The following is a 19,266-nucleotide window of genomic DNA, read 5'->3' as shown; positions in this document are numbered from 1 at the left end:
ACGAAGACCCCTATGTGCGAATAATCCCGAAGGAAAATCGTGTTTACACCGAATATTGATATTCGGGAACAATCGTGACTCGAACGACCTCTATCACGGATTGTTTTAGAAACCTCGAACGATTCATTGAGGGCTTGTTTTGTTGTTAAGGAAAATTAGGGAAATGAGGATTTGGAATATAGAAACAATTGAAGTGGTTTGTTTGTAATTTTTGATAATGATTGGAAATCTATTGTTGTATCTGTGTATAAATATTGTTTGATGAGTTACGGAGGAAAGGCTTTTACGATTTTTGTAATTGTGAAAGGAGTAATTGAGTAGTGCTGTTACTTCAACTTTAATTATTTTAAAACTAGGTTTACCAACATTTCCTGCTCCTAGAAAAATTCATATTTCCTCGTTCGGATTTTGAAAGTCAGCTGTTTAAAAATAAATGATTGAGATACATACTGGTGTAATTGCATCAATCAAAATCAACGTAAACATTTAGCGAATAGTGTTTATAAAATTCAATATGCGTTAATAAACCCAGTGTTAATAAATGAAGGATGTAATTATATATCTATGGAAATCGTACAGATTATAAATTCATGTATATCTAGTTAAAGGAAATTTTTTTATTTTGTCTAGTTTTATAATATTTTTACAAAACATCGTAAGACTGTTTCGTCATTCCCAACGAAATCGTATTAGATCAAGCAAATTATACCACCACACAGTCATCGACCTCCGCTCCAGCGAACATATTTCACCGTCTCGGGCGAATTAATATTTAATAGGATACCGGGAGTCGGTAATCCTCTAATGAACGAAACACGATCCTCTTGGTCAGAGCTCGTGATGGAGAACTGTCTATTAACAGCAATTATTCCTTGATCGACGGTCCTCAATTATAAACCCCATGATTCGACAATTTAGATTGGACTATTTCTAACTAATGATCTAGATTAATACAGAAATTAACAAATAAACATCGTAAATACTAAACCTCTGCGTTGTCCACAGAAACCAAATACTTTTCAAAAACAATTCTACATTAGTCTATGAAATCACCAGAACCATAAAACATAATGAAACTAAATGAAATGAAATTTGATACGACCAGTTTCAAACGGAAAATATAATACAATTAAGAATTCATTTTCAAACATTTACTCTACATTTACGTTATCAAATCTCCAATTACAAATTTACTTTCATTGTCACCATTAAATTCACTTAACCATACAAGCATATGGAAACTTCTAATACAATGTAAAATAATAATTCATGTTAGAACCTACATACTATACCTTCTAATAATACAATACCTATTTACATCACTGAATCTGAAGTCTCCTATTGTATTCAATATAACTTCTTAGAATTGTATAGGGTTACCTGATGCATTCATCTCTACGTAAACATCTCCGGTATATAGTATCAGACCGATCAATGCAACAAGATACTTTACTGGATTTATTAAACCTGGTATCTCCAGTTGGAGGAAATTGATAATGCGATTACAAGCTTTATACACTTCGCGTGGGCGGCGTTCAATACGCTTTAACCGGGTATAAATCAGTTCTCGTTGTCGACGCGTGTAACGTGTTACGAGGAACGGGAGAATATCACCGCGTGCCAATGGGGCAGCTGTATCCGGTGAACTCTCTGCTGCCACGAAGTAATCAGGTTTATCTCGTGGTTGCACACAGAGGCAGGTGATAGTTGGTGCTCGCCGACACGTTGTGACGCTTAGGATGGACAGTGCCTTGCCAAGTATAACGACGCCGTCGACCGTCCACTATTGATACCCAGACCTTCCATCATTAAGGAAGCGTATGCGTTTCAGCTCATCGAAAATAACCGCACGTTTCGAATTCCCGTATAATTCCACAGTATCATACGACAATTCTCGTTCAATATTCAATACATTTGAGAAATTTTAATAAAAACGTCTTCTTTTCCAATTGTAGTAGTTGGTAAACATTCGAAATTATTAGAAGAAAGTTAATACACTTGGATCAGTTTGAACTTAACACTAAAACTACCGGGTGAAAATGACCCATTCTTGATTTCATCATTTTGCAATTATTAAAAAGACAACAGACGTTTCTCTGAGAACTTATTAAAGAAATTGATTTAGCTATACGCGAACTGAATTATAAATCAATTAAAGCCTCAATGGATACACCCTTGAAGTTTCTTGGAAATTTCAAAGAGTCAATTTAACTGCTCGGTAGTTTTAATGTTAAAGGAATTATTGTTTCAAAAATTGTTGACGTATCCAACAAACTTCTTTAAATCTAAACAAATATATATATCATATCACAAACTAAAGAATATAATTTCACTATTAATGTCTCTCAGTCAATTATCGATAAATACATAAACATCCAAGTAATCCCATTTGTGCACAGAACGATATAAATCATGAATGAAATGCCGTTCGAGAAAAAATGTTTTAATCAGCTTAACGCGTGAAGCTGGTCGATTAATGAATTTTTTGATAAGTCGTTCATGCAAACGCGTCGTTATCATAAACTATTAAATTCATTTGTCCGCCGAGCGCGCCACGCCGGCTAGTGTTTTGTTGTTTAAAACATAACTGATTAAACCTGCAAAGGTATTAAGAACGGCCGGTGAACGTGCACAAGCGCGTAACCAGCGCGCATTCGTTTCCACATTTAATATTTAGAATTCGCATGAATAATGAACCGCCCGGGGTTATTCGTATCCCGTTTCAAAGCCATCCGATATTCCAGCACGGAACCGTTCCACGGGTTGGGTCAGGAAGCCAGAAGGTATAGATACTCGATTAGGGGAAAATCTCGTGAAATCGATCGCGTATAGACATACTAGCCAGAGAGTATCGTCATATTCTTGCCCCCGATCTTCGAGTGACACATGGAGCTAACGAGTATATGTAGATTTGCATTCGTTCCGGATTAATTAAGATCCGATCGCGGCAACACAAAGAGTCAAAGCGATTGAATGCTGATCGAGAGCCTCGGCCCGGAAGATTGGTGCACTTTATGAAGATAAATGGAACGTTGCGTTATATAACAACTTCAAACATACGCTACAAAGAAACGATTCGATTGATTGTACAGGTAGGTTCATTTATTCACAGTTCAATGAATAGGTAAATGTTTTTTGAACAACAATTTCGCTATGAAGACAGAATGCAATGTGTTGAACGAGAAAGTTTATTTATTGGCAGTTTAATGAATAGTTATATATTGTGTTAAACAGCAATTTTGTTGTAAAGAGCGAACTTGGTGTGTTGAACACGCAGGTTCGTTTATTCGCAGTTTAATAACTAGTTGTATGTTTTGTTAAATAGCAATTTTGTTACGTTCTACATGTATGTTAATAAATGGTTGATCGTAAAACTCATTCGGAATTTACGAAAGCTATTTTAGTGTTATGGATTTTATAATACGAATGGCCAAGTCTGCTAAGTATATCGGAATGCAGATCTTAATAAGAATTTATTAAATTATTCATCTTATCTGGGATCACATAAAATCTCTAGTGGGAGCCATATGCTAATCAATTCATTCAAAGTATCGAGAAACAGGATTCAGAAATTTTAATCTGTATGAAAACCTGCAATCTGATCGTGAAATGGTAAAGCAGAATATTCCTCTATCTACTAGTTTATACTTTTAACCGAACAAAGAACTTGTTTAGAAGAAACTTTTTATTTTAGTTAGTATTGTAATTTTCTAGAAAAGTTCCAACGTTCTTAGCCTTAAAAATGTGTTAAAAATGTCCCACGCATTTACATGCTATAATAGGTGTAAATTTCAAGGTAAAATTACCATACGCGTGAGAGCATTCTTAAGGATATTATTCACAATGCTTCATTAGCTTCTTTACGACACCATAATACAACGCTGTCCAAGATGAGCTCTGGAGCTTAGAGACCTACTTCCGCTCCATCTGCATTAACTTCCCTACTCTATCTTCCTTATTTCTACCATTTTGTCTCCGTACAACATCGTATACAGGAAGACACACTCGTAAAATAACTCATATATAATCAACGTTAACTTGCTTTCCCAAATTTCCACGGGTATCCCCGAATCATATAGATCTCCCCTTATCATAAAAACGAATATCTTAAATCCAAGGCTCGATCCTTCAGAGAATTCAATAATAATAAAACATTCTTATCGTTTCACCTTATACCGTTCACTTATTTCCTTATTCTTATAACGCTCAGGTGTATTGTATTATGCATACTATTTGCGTATACAGACTCCCACTATAAATAATCGAATACACAAATAATTGTGCAAATGTTCAATAATGCTACATCATCATGTCTATATAATTCCCTAACATCATTTTATAAATACCTCGTTCAACCATAATACTATTTCGCAATCGAAAAATTAATTTTTGAACTTTGAAAATTACATGGAACTCTCACTTTGCACATTCGTTTACTAAAAATATTGTTAAATAAACACCACTAAATTAATCCTCATTACACCTCAAATATATTAACGTTCTACACACAACGAATTAATGTAACACTCTCAAAATTTCATTATCCCAAGTTCCAACAACATACCCAATTAACTCGAACACATCTGAATCCCAGAAACTACCCTCCCATCTCATCTACATACGTGCAAACCGTCGAGAAGAAAAAGCGAAGATTAAAAGTGCATGTACGCGTCCTCGACCCTCCTATCAGTAACAGTGGAGCCAAGGCGAAGTAACGACGGTCCGTGCGCAACCGGGATCAAATAAACGCGACACGATTACTCAAGTAGTAAGGGACGATTACAGCGCCGTCGCTGTTGTCGCGCGATGACGGGAAGGGGACGTTTAAAGCCCAGCGTCGATAAATCTCCATTACTCTCTGTACACTGTACCCCAGAAACAGTAAGTCAATATTCCTTTCATATCGTTAATGCGAAAATGACGGGCTTATATACGGGCCGCGCTTATTCACCGAGGATTTCGCTCCTCCAACCCTCAACGCGCCGACTCTCCGGCTCCCTTTCTCTCCGCCCTTCCGCCCCCGCGCCAGGTTATTTCTTATTTTCCTTGTACAGGGTGGAAAGGCACCGCCATTCATTAGTCTCGGCCCCACCCCACCTCGTTTTAATAATATTCCGCGTTCCCTTTGTCCATCTATCAATTTCCACGGTTATCTTTATTTTTCTTCCTTCCCGCCCCTAGCCGTACTACTACAACGAAATTCATAACGCGAGCCGATCTTTTTTTTCGCGGGGGATGAAGTTATACGATAACGAAGTACGTTTTCATCTCGTTCATCTTGCCGGGGTTGGAATACTGTGAAGGGACTTTCCTGGTCGTGAACGCCCCTTCCCTGGTCGTAACGGTATCATGAAATGTCTTGATTTTTGGAGCTTGTGTCTACTGCGATCAGATGGAATATTGTCTTCTGTTTTTGATCGTTTCTAATTCAAGCTGTATGAAAATTAGATATATTTCAATTTAATAATTATAGTTGTACTGGTCAGCTGACACATTAGTGCAGTAAATCTTGATCTTGATTGTTACAGTTTTTCATGAACTCTGATTGTTTCTTTGTCCTTCGATTTGCCTTCGTACTCTTTTTTCTAAGTATTTAATACTGGACTGTCACATCACGAAGCATTAACACAACACATGAAGTCTCCAATAATAATTCAATACAGCTCCCTAATTCAAATAACACCTAACCCACAAAGTAATGCTCACCAGGTCCACACTTGAACGCTATAATTCAACAAAAGAAGTAATAAAGCAACCCTCGCCCAAAGAGCCAAAACAACAAACACTGCTCTTGATTGCACAATAAAAGTTTGAACAGTATCCATATCCCTTTTTCATTTACCTTTCAAAGCCAAACCGGACCCCGCATCGTCCGCCCCTTTCTTCTTCCAGGAGTCTCGAAGGAGCCGGAAAACTTCTTGTCCTCTCTCTCTCTCTTCCACCGTAAAGTAAACCTCAATCGAGCACACCACGAAGCCGGTCTCTCTCGGTCGAAACGTTTCGTGTTCGGAACGTGGCACGCGGGGGTATAGCAGGGGCAGGGTAGAAAGGTCAGATAAACGTCCCCGCGAACAATGGCCGTCGTAAATCATGTCCCACCGAATATATTGATGCACTCGATGCCGGTGGATGAGAAAGTGGATGAAAGTGGATCAGCCGCGAGCTTTTCAGAAACAACCCCCCACCCCGTCCCCGCTCCCTGCATCCTTGATTCACGGTTCGCTTTTCAGTCCCTCTGCTTATCCGTGTCTGTTCTGTCCCCGGCTCGGACTCGATTAATCCTCTCCTCTCCTGTCCCAACCCCGTCCCTCCGTGTTCCACTCCATTCCGCCCCCAATGCGGCGTTCCTCTGTCAGAATCGTTTTTAAAAGCTGCCGTCACTCGTCGCGTGGGTACGGGACGCGCGGAGTTTCGACGGTGCGTTAATTATTCCGTCTATTATCGACGAAACTCGGCCGAAAGAGGCGGATCCGGCATCCTGACGTTCGATGAAATCGAAATCCGATCTAATCGGGCGGACGGAGGACCCAAAATCGGATCTAATCGCTGGCTCGGCGAAGGGGACGCGCACAGACATGGTCGCTGATGAACAATTAATATCCGCGTCGTATTGGATCGCGCGCTGCACCCGTATCAGTCGGTAGCCACCGCCGCCGCCGCCGCCGTCATGTGCAAACGCATCCGCAAACACTCGGGACCTGCATAAATAAGCGTGATTCGTGACCGGCTGTAAATTCGTATCTTAACCAGGCCGGATACCGTCGCGCCCCGCGGTAATTGCGAATTTCGTCGAATCCGACTCAACTAGGCCAGCAATTCCTTTTCCCGTGTGCGTGCGTTTTGTTGTTTTTTCCACCGCCGAGGCCGGCTTTACGCTCGCCCTGAATATTGGGTCGTCGCATGCATCCACGATGATTTTCGCAGCGACGCGACGCGACCCGCGCCGAGCAATCGAATGGAAAATGAGTTTACATGCAAAAGTAATTTGAACGCGCGGAACAATATTTTATATGTATGACCACTCGTTTTCGGGGGAAATCGGATCCCGAATATTAACGCGCCGCGCGTGCTTTTGAAGTTATAAATAAATTATTCAGTTAAACGGGGATCTTATTTAATCGATGATTTTCGCGCGGGCGTCGGCTGCCGCGCGGCTGCTTGTGCATCTGATCAGCGCTCACATATTTTACTTGTGCCTCGATGGACTGGCCAAATGCACCTTGTTCGATAAATCCTTGGTTCTCCGGTAATATCTGTGTTACCGTAATGCATTGTGTTATCATGTTATGTTGAATTATTTCTGTAGAAATGTGATATTATACTGTTAATAATGTTTGTGAACGTTGAAGTGGATAAATGTAATTATCAGCTATAACTCCGACTTGTTAATTACAATAGTGTGTGTTTTTTGTCTCCAATGAATAGTCTACGAGAATGAGAATTTGTACATGCATCTGCTCTCTACTTATACAAATATTCCTCATTTATTTTTCGTATTTCAAGTTGATTTTACTGACGGAAAGTAAAATATACTGAATCTGAATCTACATTACAATCTCGCGTAATTCATAACTGTTATTAACAGATCTCTCACTCCTAGCGGAGTGTATTTTTTTAATATCGAAAAAATATAAAAGTATTCTTAAAATTAAATAAAGGTATGAAGCACTCCGTTACTATATTATTTTCAACAAAAAGTATTTGATAAAACAATGTCGGTAACCCACCTGACTAAAAATATCACTGACAGTCAACCTATTAATATAATAATGATTTTCGAAGAAAGCCATGCGTAACGTTATAAACATTGTGCAGCCATGGTGGAACATCCTCACGAGACGATCCAATATTTTCGAATCGTGAAAGTTAATTCAATGGCGGATTATAGGAGGTACCGCTCCCTAAAATTTTAGGACAAAGCAGTCGAAACATTGTGCGGTCGTTCAATAGATGTCGTTTTTCATTTATTAAAACAGACTTCCCGTGTCGGAAGCTCTATAGTTGTTCGCCGGACTGTCTGTATCGTGGACGTCCATTCTTCAGGCGTCTGTTCCATGAATAAGTATGTCTACTCTTTCATTCGTCGGACGGCTACGTGTTCAAGATAATGCTGTATATCTGAAACAATGTTCGCGCGCGCAAAATAGTCGATGCGCGACCCGTCCTCGGTACAATTTCTTTCCACGATAAACCTTCCCTTTTTTCACGACGATAACGAAATGAACTTGTTGATCAACGACAAAAGAACTTGGAACTAGAAACAGCACGGAACACAGAGAAACTCAAACTAAAAAAAGATAGTTCCAATATTTCATTAAAAAAATAGATCACCAAAAATAACGTGCTGTATTTTTACCTAGCTGAGTGCTCAAAGCACTTTGTGTATTTATACGACGTACTCTGCTAACTTCTACCAGAATACAGTTCTACAGTGTAATCGACAAAAGATCATACTTCGATTGAAAATTAAAAAATACTGGAAATCAATTTCCAATCGGTGTATTTGAGAATATTCTATCGACAACTATTTGAACAAAGGCAGACTTGTCAAATTTTCCAATTAATTATTCTCTAAAATCAGGTTTCCAATGCAAAGGTATGATTTTTTTACATAATATTCCGTATAAAATAACCTCCCGTTGATTACACTTTATCCGCATCAACGAAATCCAAGCGTGTTCCACATATCTCCAATCACTGTGTCTCCAAAAAATGAGCTTCAACTAGAAAAAAAAAAAAAATTGCATCCTATATTTCCAACGTATTTTTCCATCATCCTTTCGACGACTGAACTATCAGTTACAAAACGCCGCGCACGAAGTTTCATAATATGCAGCGAACGAGATTGCACAGCGACAAAGAAAGCAATCTAATTGCGACCAGTCAATTAATACTGTAACGCGACCGGCAAACGGAACCGAGCGATTTCGGGCGGCAATGTCACAAGATACAGATTTAATTCGATTCCGTGGCGAGGTCGGGGTCCCGTAGGCAACGGGAACAAACTCCGGTAATTAATATTAAACCCGTCGCGCGAGCAATCGGTGTGTCGTCGATTACTACCCCTCCCATCAATTAAATACCATCGGCATTTTAAACAGAATCGGGTCGTACGATGCTGTCGTTAACAGCCCGCGTTCCCCAGTCTCCGTTGAATCATCGGCGGAAACTCGTGTTGTACGTTGCGAGCGTGGCCGCCATTTTCTCCCGTTAGGGGAGAAAAAACACCGCGGAAAGAATAATGGGCCGGAGCTTCGAGTGCTGGAACTCAGTTTGCGTGTATTTATCGCGATCGTTTTTTCGATGATAGCCGACGATAATCTCAAATTGAAATTTTCACTTGTTTAACGGGGGCGTTCTCGCGCTGCGCGAATAATACCAACGCTGCGGCAGCGCGTCAGGGCGGGGCGGTTAGCGGGGTGGAAACAGAGTTCGGACGGCCGGACGAAATTTATTTGATAGACGCGAATTTACGCCCGATGAAAAATCTGTCTCGTTCTCAACCTAAAATATTATTACACGAACCCCGTGTATGCGATAGCCGGTCCGTCACGTGTAATTGAGTTTCTAATCTTCAGCTATTAATCCTGCTCCACCGGAAGGCATGTACCTGAAATCGGTCGGTTGACGGAAATAAATCGGCGACGGTACATCACGATCATTGCTGCTCCGTGTAATTTTGCCCTCCACTTATCGCGGATACGAGTATTGAAGAGCGAGCGTGGATTGTCGTGCGAGTTATTGGAAAGCTTAGAAAGATAATCGTTATGGAAACTGTCGGTACAAAAGTATTGTATGCTTCGTAGGAATTAATGAATTAATAAACATCGTAGGAATTATTTTATTTGAAAATGTTTTGCAACATCGTCATCCGCACTATATGCCCATTAGGTTCCTTTTAACTTTCGGAATAGCAAAAATTTTTTATTCGTGGTGCTCACGGGGGAATGTTTGTTCAAAATATTACAAATGTGTGTATATATATATTTATTATAATTAAGATCAATTAGTACATAAAGTAATTGTATGTGTCATGTAATTATGACATATAAATTTTGTACATACTTCGCATCTTATTATAATATATACAATTGAGTCAAAGTGATTCTGTATCCGTTGCGTAAAGGCTAACAGACCATAACGCTCGATGACTAGCCGTGCTTAATGGGTGTAACATGGTCCGACTATTGTCAAACTCGACGATTTCAACGTCTCTTTGTATTCTATTAGTAGTCCTTTTCTATATCCAAACCTTCAATCGCTTATTACACAAGCTATTATAATCGTAATTTTATCGTGGTTGGTGCCATTTTAATCAGAAAAAGTTTCATTCATCAAAAGTAAAAAGTAAAGAAGTTTGATTTTAGGGTTAAAGGTCTCAAGCTTGTCGCGAGCCTTTAATGTTGCCGAACACTTCCACTCTGTCTTTTTTTTCCTTCACTCGCGTTCTCCTTTTCTGTGTCCGCTATAAAAATTAAAATCTTCGCTTCTTAGAGTGGATTCGACTCTACCTCTTCATAATTGCCAATTTCCGATCTCGTTGAGTGTTGCAATTATCCAATGTTCACTGTAACGTGTAATTTGAATAGAATGGCGTGGTTTAAGGATATTATTTTTAAAAATACGGCACAATGAAACATATATCTGAAATGGGAAAGAGGTAGCTGAATGAATAAGGTAATACGTATGAAATACGTGTATAAATAAAGATATGAAATATCATTTGCATTAAAATTTAATCTCACCGATTACATGTATGAAGTCTCGGGTTCCGTGTTATCTTTAAGCGCCGTGATACCAAAATATCTACTAAAATTCTGTATATACGATCATAATCAGAGGTAATAGTTCGAATTGCAGTTTCATCTAAAAACATCACGCTAAAAGGAAAATGATATCCATTATACGACGCGGCGATATATATTTCGTGCATTTTATTGAATCGAATGGATATAAAACGTTTTATCGCGTATAAGGATTGTAACATGAGGAAAGGATAAAAGAATGTAGGTGAAGCGGTTATTTGTGCTCACGTAGGGAACAGCCGATATTGAATACCTATTAAATGACTGCGCTAAAAGTTCTTCTTTTGTTAATCACTGCAATAACTTTCGAATCTACCTCGCACGAGGCAAACGAAATATTTTTCACCTTTCAGTTCTTCGGCTGCCGCGATTGTAATACATGGTGTTACAGTCTTACGAGACCACGAACTTTACACGTTCATAATATACACGAATATATGGAATACAGGAAAATGGGACATCGCACGAAACCTTAATGAAGTTTTCAATTTATTTTCTGCCTCCGACACGTTACTGCCGAAACGTGTGAATATGCATAAAGATTCCCAGTTTAATTATTACGTCCGTTGTAACGCGGAAATGATAATCAAAATTACTGTGAAATATCAACTATTAACGAGGAAATGATGACGTAATTGAATTCTGGGTTAATTAACTTTTTATCGAATTAAATTTCTATGTAGTATATACCATCGCTTAAAAGTTACAAATTAGTTGTTTAATGATAAGGGAACTTACACATTTTTAATGGGAAAATACAAATGAACATCTGAACTTTTATAACACGCTTTTACAACTCTAGGAAATGACAAATTTACGGTGATTAATCTACATTTATTTAAAATTGCGGTTTCAGTCACCTCCACGTCCTCGATGAAATAACATCGCTTTTTCTTAATCAGGATTTTATCACGGAGAAGTAATTACCGACGAGAAAACCAAGTATTATGGTTCTTACGGTGCAGCAATGGAATTTCAAATTAGAAAAGCCCATGTGAAACTGTTGAAGGTGGACGAATTAAAAAAATAAAATAATATAATACACGCTACAAAAAGCTGTAATGAGATTGCTAAGGACAAAAAATACGTTGAAATTTATTATTTTTTTACTTCATGTTCTTTCATGGACCATGAATATTAAAAGAACCAAATTCTAAACTTTTAATGAATAGTATACATTCTCTCACATTAAAAAATCATCTTTATCAGCACGTTTTCTGATCTAGTAAATTCTACAAGTAAATGTTTCAACGTCGATTTCATGAATAAATATTTTATAATCTAAAAAACATGATGCACGTGAAACTCATACAACAGATTAATCCGTGATTTTTTATGAACAATGGAAAGTTATAACTGAAAGTTACAAGCAAATAATTTTATTATTTAAACAGTGAGAAATATATTTATACTTTTCTTCTTCACTAATATTTAATACTTCAATCCATAATTAATCGTTTTATGAAAAGAATTGTTTGAAATTTCAAAATATCTCGTCCAGGTTAAAAATACAATGTACATATCCATCAAAAGTCCATCAAAATAATACCGTTACGTTAAATTAATTTGATTAAGTTCCACAAGCGAAGGCAAAATATTATTTTCCAAAATAAATCTCAATTTATGAAAGTTCAGCAATCATCTATATTATAAATAAGAATAAAAAATACCGTCATAAAAGATATTTGCTGATTAAAAGTCAATACATCCCAAACGGAGTGTTTATAATCAAAGAATAAAAGATTTTAAATGTATATTACTTAATTACGCTCGTAAATGAAACTTTTACATTATAATAAAATATAGTAAATGCAGGGTAATAATACACGAACAAATATAAAGGAAATTTATCATTGTTGACAATTAATGCGAAGGATAAGCCTGTTTCATTGTAACCAATTTCGATATGTCAACCTTTATCGTCGTTAATTTCGAACGTAAGTCAGGTCCAAATTATTTTCAAGCAAATAACTAACATTTTTCAACAAAAAGGTTCAAAATATTTTATGTAAAAATTGTACCACCAAAAATAACGTAACGTACCATTAGTGGCCCGTGTACCACAGTTTGAGAAATGCTGATCTACACGAATAAGAACGATAAGTCCGCAGATCCTAGAAAATCGATCACAATAGAGGAAACGGTCGTTTGATCTTGAATGATCGAACGTATCGCGGTAAAGCACACGGCCACGTTTCAAGTGATACTTTACAGAGACTGGAACACGTACAAGAGGTGGTTTCGTGCTGGTTTCGCGTATTGCTGAGGCCGTTGGCAGCGCGCGCCGCGCGTTTACGCCGTTGACTATTAATCACGGCGCGCATCGAGGTGCGATACGCACAAGCGTCATTCAAGCTTTCAGCCGATTTTCACTTCGATGAATATCGCTTTGGGCTCAAGCTATTCGCCGTGTTTCCTGACATTCGCCGATCCGTAACACCGCAAAACTATTGATATCGCGGCGCCCGAACTCGGATTTCGACCGTTTGACCACGCTGTCGGCGGTGCTTTGCAGACTTGAACGACCGATATCGGAGAAGAATCGCGCGTCGTGTAATGAAAACCATCCTGGCCATCGGATTGATCAATGAAAGTCCAATAAAAAACCGCGCAACACTACGCCGGAGTTTTCGAATCCATTATAAATACAATCGACGGCGAAAATATTTCGATTGTTCACAGGGAAACGAGAAACGCTATTTTCACGGGAGATTGGATAGTTGGTCAAAAATATATTCAACTATGAATATCTGGAAGCAGTGGGTTTCTTGTTGACACTAGATTTATGGAACGAATCTGACGAATATTGGATTTTATAAATATTATTTGATAAATGTTTACGGCGATTTTGATTGGTACGATTGCAGGTATATGTGTTTTGACTGCCTATTGTTAAACAACTAACTTTTGGGACGCGAATAAACAAACATGAATTTTTTGGGAACAATAAATTGTGTGATATGATGTAAGTGCAAAATATCGAGAGAGAAACAGAATTCCGTTTTCCATGTTGCTATTGGTGGGCTTTTAATAATGAACAACTTCAAAATAAAAGAAAAATTGTAATTTTTCTAATTTTAATAATCATTTCATTTTATTCTGTGCAACCGCAGTGTGCAACACCTATCACGTGTAATCAAATAATGCGAATATTATTCTATCGAGAGTTGATAAACATTTTTGTAATTAAAAATTCTTTGATTACCTGTACATTTATGTAACGAATGCATAAAACAATTGAAATATATATTCTGAAAACAATACGCTCGTCGTGTCCTAAAAATTATTTTTAAATTCGAAAAATTGACAAAAAATTGATAAATTCATTAAAGATATTGTTGATCATCCAACGGCTGATTTTAGTGTATTTTATCAGGTTTCATGAAAATAAAATAATGATACAGCCGGCACACGGTGCGCATATACTCGTAAAGCTGGCTTCCCGAAAGCCCACGATAATATTTACGATGATTTCTCTTTCCATTAACATTGGCCACACACTCGCGGAACTACTCCAATCAGAAAACCACACCAGCTCTACCACTGAACTACAAACAACCGGTAGGAACACAAATAACATGAACGATAGGAAGAATTTACACGGGCGTTAACTAAAGCGCAACGCGCACAACAGGCAGAACGCTTCGAGCTGTACATGTTCGCTAGACAAAAGCGCCCCAGCGGTTCAGCAGCATCTTTTTTCTTCACAATAGTGTATAAATAAATGTTAAGCTGGGGCGATTCAGAGCAAATAAAACGACATCCAATCGAATTCAGAACGTTTGAAAAATGTCGACAAAATAACTTTGCAATTTCATAGGAATACTGTTACCGGAGCAATTTCGTTTATTTTATTACTCTCGGTTTATAGGTAAGTGTGTTTATAGACACTTGGCGAAACTTCGACCGCAGTCTGTGAAATTATTTACCTCCTATCGCGAGTCAAACAAATATTTTAAGCTGATCGGAATAATATTTCAATAATAATATTCCTCGACGATTAATAAACCAAATGTAACAAGTTATTTTAAATTCTCTATTATAAACAAACACACCTATACATTTACAAGAAATGAAGTGCAAAATCGCACGGATCACGCACGATACGAAAAATGTATATATTATAAAACATCCAAAAATATCCTGAGAGTGGTGTTCTTTATAGTACTTATCAGAAAAAAACAATTTTCCATTAGTAATTCTCTTTGTCCAACGTATTTAAATTGTAATTTGAATTTCTATAAGAATCCTCGATCTAGTAATCGGCGGATCCATAATAAAAGAAGCAAATGTCGGTGCGTGTTAATTCTAGTGTTAATTCATGAGACAATAAATTGCACAGTTAACAAACAACAGCGCATTTTTTATTTCAACGCTGGGAAGACACATATTTCCGGTTCTGTATGAGCGTAATGCGCACACCGCGCTATTCAACAAATTCCTATTATGCCGTGTTACCGGGTCAGTCGCGCGGCAAACGGGATACCAACAATAAGCACCTCGTTGATGGCGGAACATGAAACGGTATAGTCACACTTGTTTCGTCAGGGGGCCGTGGCGCTTGTTTGCCCGTATTTGTAGCTAATCTAATACATGGTCTTATCTCGCCGTTTAAATATGCATTAACTCCTTTTGTTTCCATTCCTCCGCGAAAAGGTAATCACGAGACATAATTCAAAACCATCGTGCAACCCTTCTCTTATCTATTCCCTCTTTCCCATTTTTCCTCTTTCTTCCGTTTCATTTCTTTTTTTCCACTCCTCGCATCTTCCTTTTTTCTTTGCGAGTGAATCAACCAACACACGCGACCATCTCGAATTTCCAGTTTGCGAACAGTGAACGCCGATTCCTTTGTACGTTCCCTATCATTGTGGCGTTGAATCGCCGATAATCAGCGGGCCATTACAAAATTCCGCTGATTAATAATTAACGTTAATTTCACCCAGCGAAAATGAAATTCCTCCAAATAATATCCATCTCGCGTTCCTATAACAATTCCCAGTGAACCGAGCTCCATCACGCCCACGCGGAACGGTTTAGAATTCAATTTATTCGCGAAATGGCGGACACCGAAATATTTTCGACCCTATTCGACGGGAACGCCCGGAGCAATGATAACAATGAATTTTTTGTGAGGTGGCTCGTGCCGTTGCCCGACGATCGAGCGCTGTAATGTTACTGAGATTTCATCGTGATTTTGTGGCATTATCGCGTTGTCTACTAATTCTCGGTGTTTTAACCCCGAATGAAACTACTGTATCGTTAATAATATAGTAGAAAAAGAAAAGATCTCCATCTGATGGTTATTCTATGTCTACTTTTACTTTAAAAGTTGAATACTGATAATAGACAAGTAATATTTATATGAAAAATAAGTAAATATTGTTTAACTTTACAATATTATAGGAGAAGGGGCGAAACAAATTATATTGAACGGTTCCTTATAAATTATTTTTTATCTATTTTTATCGAAAAAAATATTTCTTTGGGAGAGTATAATTTTTTTGCGAAGAAATCAACATCCTGACCTAACTTTTCCAGCGATCATATTATTTTAGCAACATGGACGGGCTGTGATGCCATCAGCCAAGCTTTTAGTAATTTCTGGACCGTATTTTCGCAAACGTCTGGGGTAACGTTGACAATGGACGGTCCGGTAACGTTTGAATGGTCGCTAGTGTATACCCATACACTTGATACGCTCGAAGACAATCTATAGGCAGCTGTTTATCTGTAATTAGTCTAATGGCCGTAGTCGCGTCGTTTCGAAAGGATAATAGTGATAGTCCTCGAACTAAACAGAACCCCACTCAGCTGAACATCTATGCGATTCCATTGCATAGATGAGAGCATCGATAGACCATACGATGCGCAAACTGGCAGCGATCCTCGAAATTCCTGTCGAGGACGATTCATCTCCGTCGAGCATTGATTCTTGCGATGCTTCACCGGTGTTTATTAGGAACGAGCATTGTACCCCCAGGCATCTCGTGTTTCTCACACAAATGTATAATTTGATGTTCGTGACAAAATTTTAACACTTTATCTAGCCAACAGCTATTAATAATCTCTTTAAGGACGCATTGTCTTACATTAAAAAACGACCTAATCATTTTCTTCGAACAGTAGTTCTTAAATAATAACTGGACTTTGTTACTCAATATGATTTACTGATTCAGGATTTCAATTGCTGTTACTATTAGAATTTCGATTAAGAAATCCTTGAGCATTGATTATTAATCTTCTATAAACGTCAATATGGCTTAGGTCAGGATCAAGCATTTCTTTAATTGAGAATAGACGAATCTTTACTTTTAGAAAATTTGAGACCATGTTTCTTGGAAAGTATTTATACACGCACAAAAATTCTGGAATTTTCTTTAAGAAATATATGCTTTATAAATGATTTATTTTCTCAAGTGTTTGAATATTTGAATATTTTTGTTTGCTTCCGAGTAAGCAAGTCCAAAGGAATGAAATAGTTCATTATTTTATTGTATCTCTTTTGTATTCTTTAGATATAGATCAGTAAAAATGTACCGGAACGTAGCAAAAGTTGAAATTCCTCGTTCAAAGGAAGGTTTGTTTGTATTTAATCTCTTCAACGAATTCCCTTCGAACAGATTTCACGGCTACTTTACTTTATACGGTCCCTATCACTTAAAAAATATGCAAATACTTCAATAACTGAGTCAAGTTTAGACGTGCCCACACTCCTGAATAATTCGGTGCATTTTCTGATATTAAATTCTTCGTTGTGTGTTCCGCACACACACGCGCGCGAGCGGAGAGAAATACGCGCTCACGAACTGAGCACACATGCGCGCGGTACCAACGAAATTTCCATTTATAAGATATCGATTAATCCTTCTTAATTAACCGTAAGCTAAAAATTAACAATTACTCGGGAAATATTAGATTATTTAATACGTTCTTTTCGATATTGATTTTTGACTCTAAATAAATGCAGTGGTTCACGAAATAAAAATGTTTAGTCAACAAGGGACCCGATACTTTCAACAGAATCCCCTCAAATTAATGGCAATACATAAAATCTTTTCTAAAAAGTTTTTTTTCATAATAAGCAGGGATTGCGTGTTTATGCGTCCCCAATTGAAAGTTATAATAGTAACAATAATAATAATAATTTTCGGTTTATTGACTTCCCAACAATAGCGGTTCCGCGAAGTTTTGAATTTATCGCCCTCATTAAATTCATATTTATTCTATATAAATATTTGATTTCCAATCGGCTGAACATTTCCAACATTTTCTTTTTTTTTCCTCTTTTTCATGTACACGTATATATCTATATAATGCACAGAGTACAAATTTGTCGTATTCGAGAGCGCACACAATAACCATCGTTCAATTTATATACTTTATATCAAGCACTTCAATTTTCTGTAAATTCACAAATGAAACATAAAATGTCGTGCCCTGGGTCCACGAAAATATCGGAGAGACATACCATCGCCACGTTCCAATAACATGTCGCGTTACGTGAAACTCTGTTATATGGGATTAAGAATGAAAACCGATACATAGGACGTATTCGGTTCCAAAATTCCATTTCTCCTCGGATATCGGAATCTTATCTTTTATTAAAAATAATAATAGTGAACATTCTGATTTTTGCTGAGTGCAGTGCTGTTCCATTCTAGACTCGGAATAGCTGCAGTTTTTTGACGAATCTTCTTTTTAGGAAATCAAAAATTCTATCCTTCAATACATATTTGATAATCGTAATAAAAAGCTATTGCTTTCTTGTTTTTATATTTACGAATAGAATACAAATACAAAATTTTGCAAATCACTTTTTAAATAAAATTCAAAGCTGTTAAGCAAAGCTTTTTAAATCAAATGTGAAATTTGAAATTTGAAATTTGAAGTGTGAAATGTGAAATTTGAAATTTGAAATTTGAAAATCTTCAAATTATTAATTACAATTATGAAATAAAATAATCAGTTACTTAACCAAAATAATTAATCTAAGAAATATACATACTAAAAGCAAAGAAAACTGCTTTAAAGAGTAGATTGCCAAGTTCCACACAATATTATAGATGCAACATTCGTTTCAACTTTTTCTTGAGTCGTTTACTTAAAAGGACACTTGTATCGGTGACCTGAAACAGTGGAAACTCGGGTTCGCGTAGCCCGTTGCGTTGCGTGAAATCAATACCGCGCGGGCACACGCAAGTGTTCGTCTCTTCCATTTTTCCTTTTTCCAGCGGCCGATTCCATGATTTCCAACTACTTCCCTGTGAACCTGTCAGATCCGCGAATATCATTAAACTAATACATCCGCGGATTGTTATCTTCGATTCGATTCATTGACCAGGATCACAATAAACAACCAGAGTGGGTGGAGACGATCCCGTGCATCCTTCCCAGCTAGCTTCCAAGTAACTACATCCTACGGATGAATTCGCGTAATTGAATGTATTCTCAATATCTC

General features: G+C 37.5%; 1 protein-coding gene and 1 long non-coding RNA gene across 2 annotated transcripts in view; one reads left to right on the top strand and one right to left on the bottom strand.

Moving 5' to 3' along the window:
* Window positions 1–19,266, top strand: part of dpr12 (defective proboscis extension response 12) — a 126,722-nt gene that overhangs the window by 35,221 nt on the left and 72,235 nt on the right. The gene's annotated exons all lie outside the window — the stretch shown is intronic.
* On the bottom strand, window positions 10,100–13,056 carry LOC143174205 (uncharacterized). The gene is made up of 3 exons (XR_012997971.1): window positions 12,849–13,056; window positions 10,746–10,880; window positions 10,100–10,644 (listed from the first exon to the last, which is right to left on the bottom strand). It is a non-coding gene; the product is annotated as an uncharacterized LOC143174205 (long non-coding RNA).

The sequence above is a fragment of the Nomia melanderi genome, chromosome 2, assembly GCF_051020985.1.
Source record: "Nomia melanderi isolate GNS246 chromosome 2, iyNomMela1, whole genome shotgun sequence".
In the NCBI taxonomy this organism is placed as follows: Eukaryota; Metazoa; Arthropoda; class Insecta; order Hymenoptera; family Halictidae; genus Nomia; species Nomia melanderi.
Note: the sequence above shows the minus strand (reverse complement) of the source record. Positions and strands in the feature narration are given on the sequence as shown.